The sequence below is a fragment of the Habropoda laboriosa genome, unplaced genomic scaffold, assembly GCF_001263275.1.
Source record: "Habropoda laboriosa isolate 0110345459 unplaced genomic scaffold, ASM126327v1 scaffold22, whole genome shotgun sequence".
In the NCBI taxonomy this organism is placed as follows: Eukaryota; Metazoa; Arthropoda; class Insecta; order Hymenoptera; family Apidae; genus Habropoda; species Habropoda laboriosa.
In genome coordinates, this window is record NW_017100261.1 from 634,819 (window position 1) to 642,773 (window position 7,955).

At 47.7% G+C, this 7,955-nt stretch overlaps 1 protein-coding gene across 1 annotated transcript in view; it reads right to left on the reverse strand.

Annotated features, from left to right (window-relative positions):
• LOC108572745 (LIM domain only protein 3-like) overlaps positions 1 to 7,955 on the reverse strand; it is a 43,034-nt gene that overhangs the window by 32,611 nt on the left and 2,468 nt on the right. The window lies entirely within an intron of this gene.

Here is a 7,955-nt window from a genome sequence, read left to right on the forward strand (position 1 = left end):
CGCGGATCTTCGATTCCAGCGAATTCGCAGACGTGCAAACATCATTTTTCCCAGATATCCGTAATGCCGTCGAAGGGGGAGAGGGCCATTGTTTCACATTGCGACGCGTCGCGTGATCGTGACGAAGCATCGGGAATGCAGATTATAAATCGTATACACAGCGGAGGGAGGGAGGGGGGAGAGGGGATCGTTCGATAAATTTGGATTTTATTATCGCTAATAACCATCCGAAATTATTGTCTAGCGATATTTACGCGGAGGCTAACCTCCAGCGCCACACGGTCCGACCACCGTCGCGTACAGACACACGGAAAATTGTATAGGGGCTGGTGGTACTCACATAGGTGGATCCACCAATACGTTCCCGTAGATGAACACGCGCTTTTCGTGATCGTATTTTCGCCATTATTTACGCGTCGCGTGCATACGGTTTTCGCTTCTACGCGCGGGCTTACGAATGTTTATCGGCAAAAATTAACGGGCAATTTGTACCAGGCGCATTGTCGCCGGTAATTATTATTTTATCGACGGTCACGCGCGAGTGCCGCGGCTCGATCTCTCGCGCTCTCATTATTTATTGGCCCCCGTATTCGATTCGGCCAACAGCAGACCGCCGTTCGCAACCCGCCGCTTTTCGAAGAATTTGCTTAGCGGGCAAACGTAAATTCGCGCGATATTATCGCGGCAACCGGCTATTAAAGCGTTCGTCGCATAGTTCCACCAACTAATTTGCAATTAAAGTTTCCTTTTAACCCGCCCGGTATAGACCGCGTTTCTGCGATTACGCTCACTCTCTCCAACCTTTATATCACGCACACGTTCTCAAACCGATAAAACAATCTCTCTTTATTATATCGATAATATTTACACCTTTCCTTTCTCTCTCCCTCTCTCTCTCCCTTCTTTTCATCTCTGAAATCGCCGTCGTCGTAAACGTTAGCGTGCGTTCACGTTGTTCAAAGACCCGCAGAGTTCAATTACAAACGGCGAACACGTTTTCACGGCGTCTCTCGATCACGTTAACGTCGCCGAAAAACGCGTGCACCTAGAAGCCCGGGGACCGTAAGCGAGCGTTGTTTTTCATAATTGGCTCGGCTCATGCCAAGTCATGCACGGTGAAAAAAAAATTACATTTCGCGGCACGTCGCGTGTGTTGTTTATAAACGTATGTATATAGGAGCGGTGCATGAAAACAAATGATGTTTGTAAAACGTCTCTGGTCGTGGTACCATTGTACACCTATGGCGAACATAATCTCCACCTATGGTACCCAGGCCAGTATACGACCTGACGCATCGAAAGGAATTTCGCAACGGGAGAGAACGACACACACAGACACACACGCATACACGCGACAGAGAGTGGTGCACACGCATGAAGAGTCGTGTTTCGCACGTCACGCATCGCGGATGCACTCGATTATATTTCGATTATGGTTATAGTAAATCTAAGCGGGGGGTAGATAGCCCGAGGGAAATCGCATTAATTTCTATAACGACATTCGCCGCGGTGCGGCAATTTCGGTATCGTTTTATCGGCGACCACGTAACGCAAATACGCGACCGTACGCGTAGATGTGTACGATTCGCGTGCGTGTGTATATAATATAACTGTGTGCAGGTAGGTGTACACCGGTCTCACGGTGCACACGCGTACACACACACTCGCGTATCTGCCGTCCGCTTCAGCTAATTTCGTGTTTGCTCGATTAATTTCCCGCGTTTAACGGAATTTGATGTTTCGTTAATTATTCTGTCGTGCGCGCTTCATACCGCACGCATGCCCGGACACGCATGCAGCTCTCGCCCAGCACCGGCGATCGTTCGCTACTTTTGCTCGCAGCCATGTCTGTCGCTCCGCTCGTATCGTATCGGCCGCTAGAGAACTGCTGCTGCGATCCCCTAATATCACTTCTCGAATTGACAGCTGGCACGAATGTAATTTATACGTATTATTTTTTCTGTTTTTACCTTATTTTTTTCTGTTTTTTTTTTTTCAACCGAACGATATAAACGTCAGTTACGTTACGTGTTACTCGCGGTATCGTTTTTCAAATATCTACGAACAATAATGGCTAGAATAGGATGTACATGCTATTGAATTGTGTGTGGTTAAGAAAATGTGTTATGTAAAGATTCTTGTCCTCTCTCTTTCTCTCTCATCAAGTTCATTCACAAAGTCTTGAAGGGTTCTCGCGCGTTTCACGGCGGGACGAATCGCGGGATGAATCAGTCACGCGACGATGCACGCGATGAAATATTAAAACAGGCAAGAAAGGCGCGAGGCGTCGTTAAGGCGGTAAGCTGACATTACTCGGAGCCCCGAACTAATCGCAACTTGTCAGAGTGATATAGGGCATGTGTATGCCTTATACGGGAAGAGTTTAATGCCCCGTTTAAGCCATGCCGAAGGCTTAGCCACGTCCATTTTCTAACAAGGCCCCTAAACCGGAGATTAAGCCATCAGTTTGCATGAGAGCGCTTCAAAAATCCGTGTGGCTTACGTCTAGACACCGGTACCGGCCGTAGAACCGTCCCCGGCAAACTGCGAATTAATTATGACGCTAAGAGTAATATCTCTTCTTCCCTCTTCCACGTACTACCGCGATAACCCGTTCGGTTTTTATCCGTCTTTTTTCATAAACCTCTCTCCTCCTCCTTCTACCGTGTCACTTTTGTTATTATCCACCTGCTGCGTTGGACGTTTGAATTTGATTGGACAAAAATTAAAAAACTTCTTCCCTCCTGCTACCCGAACCGGGTCTTATTTCGTCAGTCTACGTAGACGGCTGTGTCCACCTTTCGACCAGAGCAGATTTAATACGATCCTTTGTTCGTTCAAACGAGCCGGCGCGGCGTGCGAACTTGTCACTCATTTTTCCAATGGAATTGACGTTGATACTGAACAGAAGCAAAGATTGAACGCGCGTGTACCACCACGGGCCCAGCTTTGCAACGTTGCGTAGCCCCCATTATACATACACACGGGCCGTCGTTTGCTCGGATGTCGGATCCGTGGGGTGGGTTGGAAAACGGGGGGTTGGAGGCGGCGCGGGAGGAGGTTTGTAATGGGTGACGGTGTGGGCGCTGGTACACGTTGGCGTGTGTGTATGCATTTACGTGCTACGTTGCCAATGATTTATGTATACCGCTAATTACCAGCATGCACTGCACTGTTTTATCCGGCGATCATAGTTTTATTAGGCCAACCTGTGCATTGCGGTATTGTCAGCGCCAAAAGCACCGCCGGCGAACAATCCGTGCCGGCTGCGTGAAATGTGCCACGTTCACGGACTGCTCGCGATCGATTAACGTTTCGCACAAAGATTCCTGGCTATCGACGCTTCAATCCTGATTAATTTTAATCGGCTCGGTAAAAATTCTTCGTCACACAGGGGATATCACTTTTGTAATCTTTAAATCGCGAAATAACGTTTTCTTCCAGATGGTTTTAATCATTTCGATCTAAGGGATTTACCGTGGGAATTGGAAATTAATTTTTAAAATTTTTCTTCCCGTTTAATTAACAAAAAGTTCATTCCTCGTTTTAATATCGCGTATTTCCACCGATAGCGAAGAGCGTACCACGCGTGTAGCGGTGTGTTTTTTCCTTCGTTCGGCTGGATCATCATAACCTTTTATTTGGTATCTTCGGTTTAGCTACGCGCCCTTTACCGAACCTGTTGCCATTTGACCGCAATGTTCAATTTGTATCGGTTATCGCGTTCAATTAAACTCAGAGAGTTTTTGGCTCGGATTACCGTGCACAGCCGGGACGTGTATGAACGTGTGCTGCTCCGTCGCGGTGGTGGCGTCGTTGTAGCACAAAAGGTTGTACACGTGTAACCGTGAAACGAACCTCATGAAGGATGATCCCCGCGTATCGCAATCTTGGCTATCAACCACCATCTCCGTCATATCGCGACATTCGAAAATCGTTCAACCTTAATTCACGAGCAAACCAAAGCTCTCACTCTCAACTCACACTCAACTCTCATGTACATCTCCGCTGGTAGCTTCGAAACAAGTGCCAGCTCGTTACGATCGAAGCGTAGCACCTCTCGATTTCCCGCGGCTCGACCGTCGTTCCGCGGGGAGAATCCGCCGATCGTTCAAGTAATTCGATCCCGCGTGTCACGCGTTTCATTTATAATCGCGCCGGAACGTCTATTACCACGGGTTTGCGTATCGCCGCGAAACGAGGAGAAGAAGAGAGACAGACAGATGGATACACAGGGTTGCTTTCGAAGGCAGTTCCGACGAAGGGGATGAAACGGGTTGGCAAATGGGGGAGGGAGGTGGAACAAGAGTAGGCGGAGGAGCGACAGGCTGGTAGGAGGAGGAGGAGGAGGGGTCTATCGGTGACGCTACCGGAGCCGGCAATGCGAGTCTAGGTTATCCGGTGACAAAGCTGGTTCGGTTCGTGCAACGAGGACCTCGGTACGTCGGGATTATCACCATTGAAAATGGTGCAACTGAAACCCCACTGTTCGGATGCAGCGGCGCTTGAACGCGATACGCGGCAAGCTTTGCATCGAAAACCGGAAGCGAATTCCTTGTCTGTCGCGCATTTATTGGCGATCACAAAAGTCCAACCGGTGTTGTTTTTCTCTCCCTTCCTCCCCTACCCCCCACTCCCTCGCGTTATCGAAATTTCGCCTCTGATCGATGCCTTTGGTGTACGATTACCGATGTCCCGTGGTACCGATCTACGAGACTTTTCTCGCGTCGTTCTGAACCGGCTAGATACGGAGGGGGATGAACGGACGAGAGAGTCGATCTGTGGAAAGGTTTTTGGAGCATCGGTGAACGGAGGGGAAAGTACAGGGTGAAAGAGTTAGGTTTGTAGGTAAGAACGACGATTAACAGTGGAAGAGATAGAAAGGACGATTCGCGGGATTCTTCCAGGCCACTAAAGTCGGATGGCCGGCAAACGAGGTAAGGCGAACCACCCTCCGGGGGGTTGTAGCTAAATTGGCGGCAGTATATTACCGGTCAGACTCCCGCATTTAATTTGAATATAATCGTGAAAGGAGATCTCAGGAGCTCGAGGGCACTTCGCGACGCAGAACTGCGTGACGGTGACCGGAAGTGCTCCCGGGACACCGGAAACAAAATGGCCGGCTCCCTTCTACGCGACTCACCTCTTTCCACTCTCTCTCCTCTGTATCTCACTCTCTCTTTGTACGACCTTCCTACCCGCCTATACAGCCTATACCTCTGCCAACCTACGCCTCTCTCTCTTTGCTACCCTCCTAAAGAGCGTGAATTCGTAACGCGAGAGTTAACTTTGCATTGTGCGGCTTCGCGGTCGTCTCGCTCGAACATCGAAACGCTCGCCCGTCTTCGCGGGCTTATACTTACATACACACGCAATGCACGCAGACCTTGTCTCTCTTTCTCTCGTTTGCCGGAAATATAGTCATAACCGGGTAGGTATGATATATCGCTGCAATCGTTAATTTCTTGCACCGTTTTCTACCACCGAGCAGGGATTATCCGGAAACGTTTCTATTAATGTCGTGACTTACCACGCGTTTCGTACGCGGCTACGGAAGTTTAATGATTTTCGAGTAATTACGAGGCCAGGCGATGACTCGCGTGGGAATGCAGCAGAGCAGCGTGTTCGATAAGCGCTACGGAACAATAACAATTAAACCAGGCTGACTCGTAATGCCTAAATACAATATAAGCACGAACAATGGACTATACACCGGCGAGGGAGGAGCCGTAACACCGTCCTCGACAATGCCTGCTGTGCTTTCATAGACAAAAGACGATGGCTCCGAAGTTTCGTCAGGCTGGATACGTAAGTCTAAAAAGCAAACCGAACCTGTTCTACTTCAGACGTCTAACTGCGCGTATACTGTCTATCGTGATAACTCTCTCAAGAAATTCACTTGTCTCGGAATGACGTATATTGGCCAAAAGATTCGCAATCGCCTACCAATTCCGTCCATCTTCTACTAATTCTTCGTTGATTCGAAATTGATCTCGTGGATATCGATAGCGATTTATCTCATTTCGATGGATTTGCACGATAAAAAATTTGTTAAAAAATTTCTTAAAGTTGCTAATTTTTTTCTGGAAATTTTTGTGTACCTTGCAATGGACAGTGATCCAAAAATTTTGGCCCATAGTTAGGCAACTTTTTTAGAGAAACAAATCTGACAATACTTCAAAGATTCTCCTCTTCTTCACCGTCATTGTCAACACATTCTTGGAATCTTCTTCAAACGGTCTCCAGAGAAAAGAAAACATATACACGTACAAATTCTCCATGAAAGTGTTAAATTTTTTCGAAGCACCCCGTATATTTCTGTTTGCATCGATAAAGCGTGGTGCATACTAAGTACCCTTATTTTTAAAACCCACGAGAGAAATCTGTTGCTATCGGAACAATTGATTGCATTGTCTCACGGCGAACCTGCATATTCACGACAATTACGTCGACAACTTTTATTGACACCGTAAACTCAACGGAACATACCTGTTAATGGATAAACGGCGTACTTTTATCCGGCTGTACATCTCGGTAGGCGAAAGCACGTAAGTTGCAACGCGAGTAACAGAGAGAGAGAAGGAGACCTACCCTTACGAGTTTACGATGTACGACTCGGCTTAGGAGCGTATGATTAAACAACTCAGGTGTTTTATGCTCGGCTCGTGGAGATCGCGTGACCCAACGGCCACATCCGTTTCCGCTTTACCTACGGTCAACTGCTTCGACCCCTAACCAATGGTTCGCCTTAAGGGTTGCACGTTACCTTCGACCACGAAAGAAAGTATACTTTCGACGTATCTTTAAGCAGTAATCGGCTTCGCTCGATAGTCACGTGCTGCCCTAGGAGCACGCCGAGCCCGCCAACCTTTGCCCGTGTATGGACGCTGCTGCCTACCTTACATTTTTCTTCTTCTTCTTCTTCTTCTTTTCATTTTTATTCCCGGCCCCTTGCACACGATAGTGCTCTATTACATGGTAAAAAATTCTATTTTTAATAGCTGTTTATATTTTAAATTCAGCAAAGGAACATGTAAACTGTAGGTACGAGCGGCGAACACAGGCACTCGATTAATCCTGGCAACGATCACCACGAACTTTCTCCATTCACTTGTACCTCCTTTGTATCCAGACCAGACGCAACGATTACGCCCGCTGATATCGGTCAAACCGAGCCAGCCAAGTTAATCCGCAGAGACGGAAGCTTTCGTAAAGGGAGAAAGGTCGTAGAAATGGCAGAGTTTGACATTAGGCGCGAGCGAAATGTCGCATCAAACACCCCCTTTCTAAAGCTCGACCTGGCCAAACGAGAACTTCCCCCCTCGTTGTATTGTATTATACTTTCGAAACCTTCTCGCGATCGATGCATGCTCCCGTTTAATTTCGACCATAACACTCGCCGTCGAATATTCCACGAATAATTCCAGCTGGAAAATTAATTAATTTGCTAATTTCGGATTATCGGGACGTGGTTACGCAGGCGAACGTCTCTCGCGGAGAGAGAACCAGGCGGATATTTGGCCTGCCGCGCGCCCTCGGGATTCGTTAGTTTTCCGGGAAATTAGCCAGCGTGATTTGCATCTGACGTACACCTCCAGGCACCTACACGTCGCTCGCATAGTTCGCCAACTCTCTCGACTTTCCACTCGGATCTCCTCTCTTGCCGGATGTCTCAACACCCCTCTCCCCGCTCTTTCGCGTCAATTATGCCCGTCACGGCTAGAAATTTCACCAGCCTCCTTCGTTAACGCTGTAATGGATTCATTTTTCACGAATTTCACCTTTCCCGCGAAACACACGTCTACACGCCAGATGTTATCTATCTGAGAATTTGAAAAAAAGCATCGTTCTAAGCATCGTTCGATATCGTAAGGTAGCTTTACCTTTTTTTTATGGTTCTTCCATGATGTCGAGGATATTTTAAAGAAGAAAATAGGAATTCATCAATCGGATTT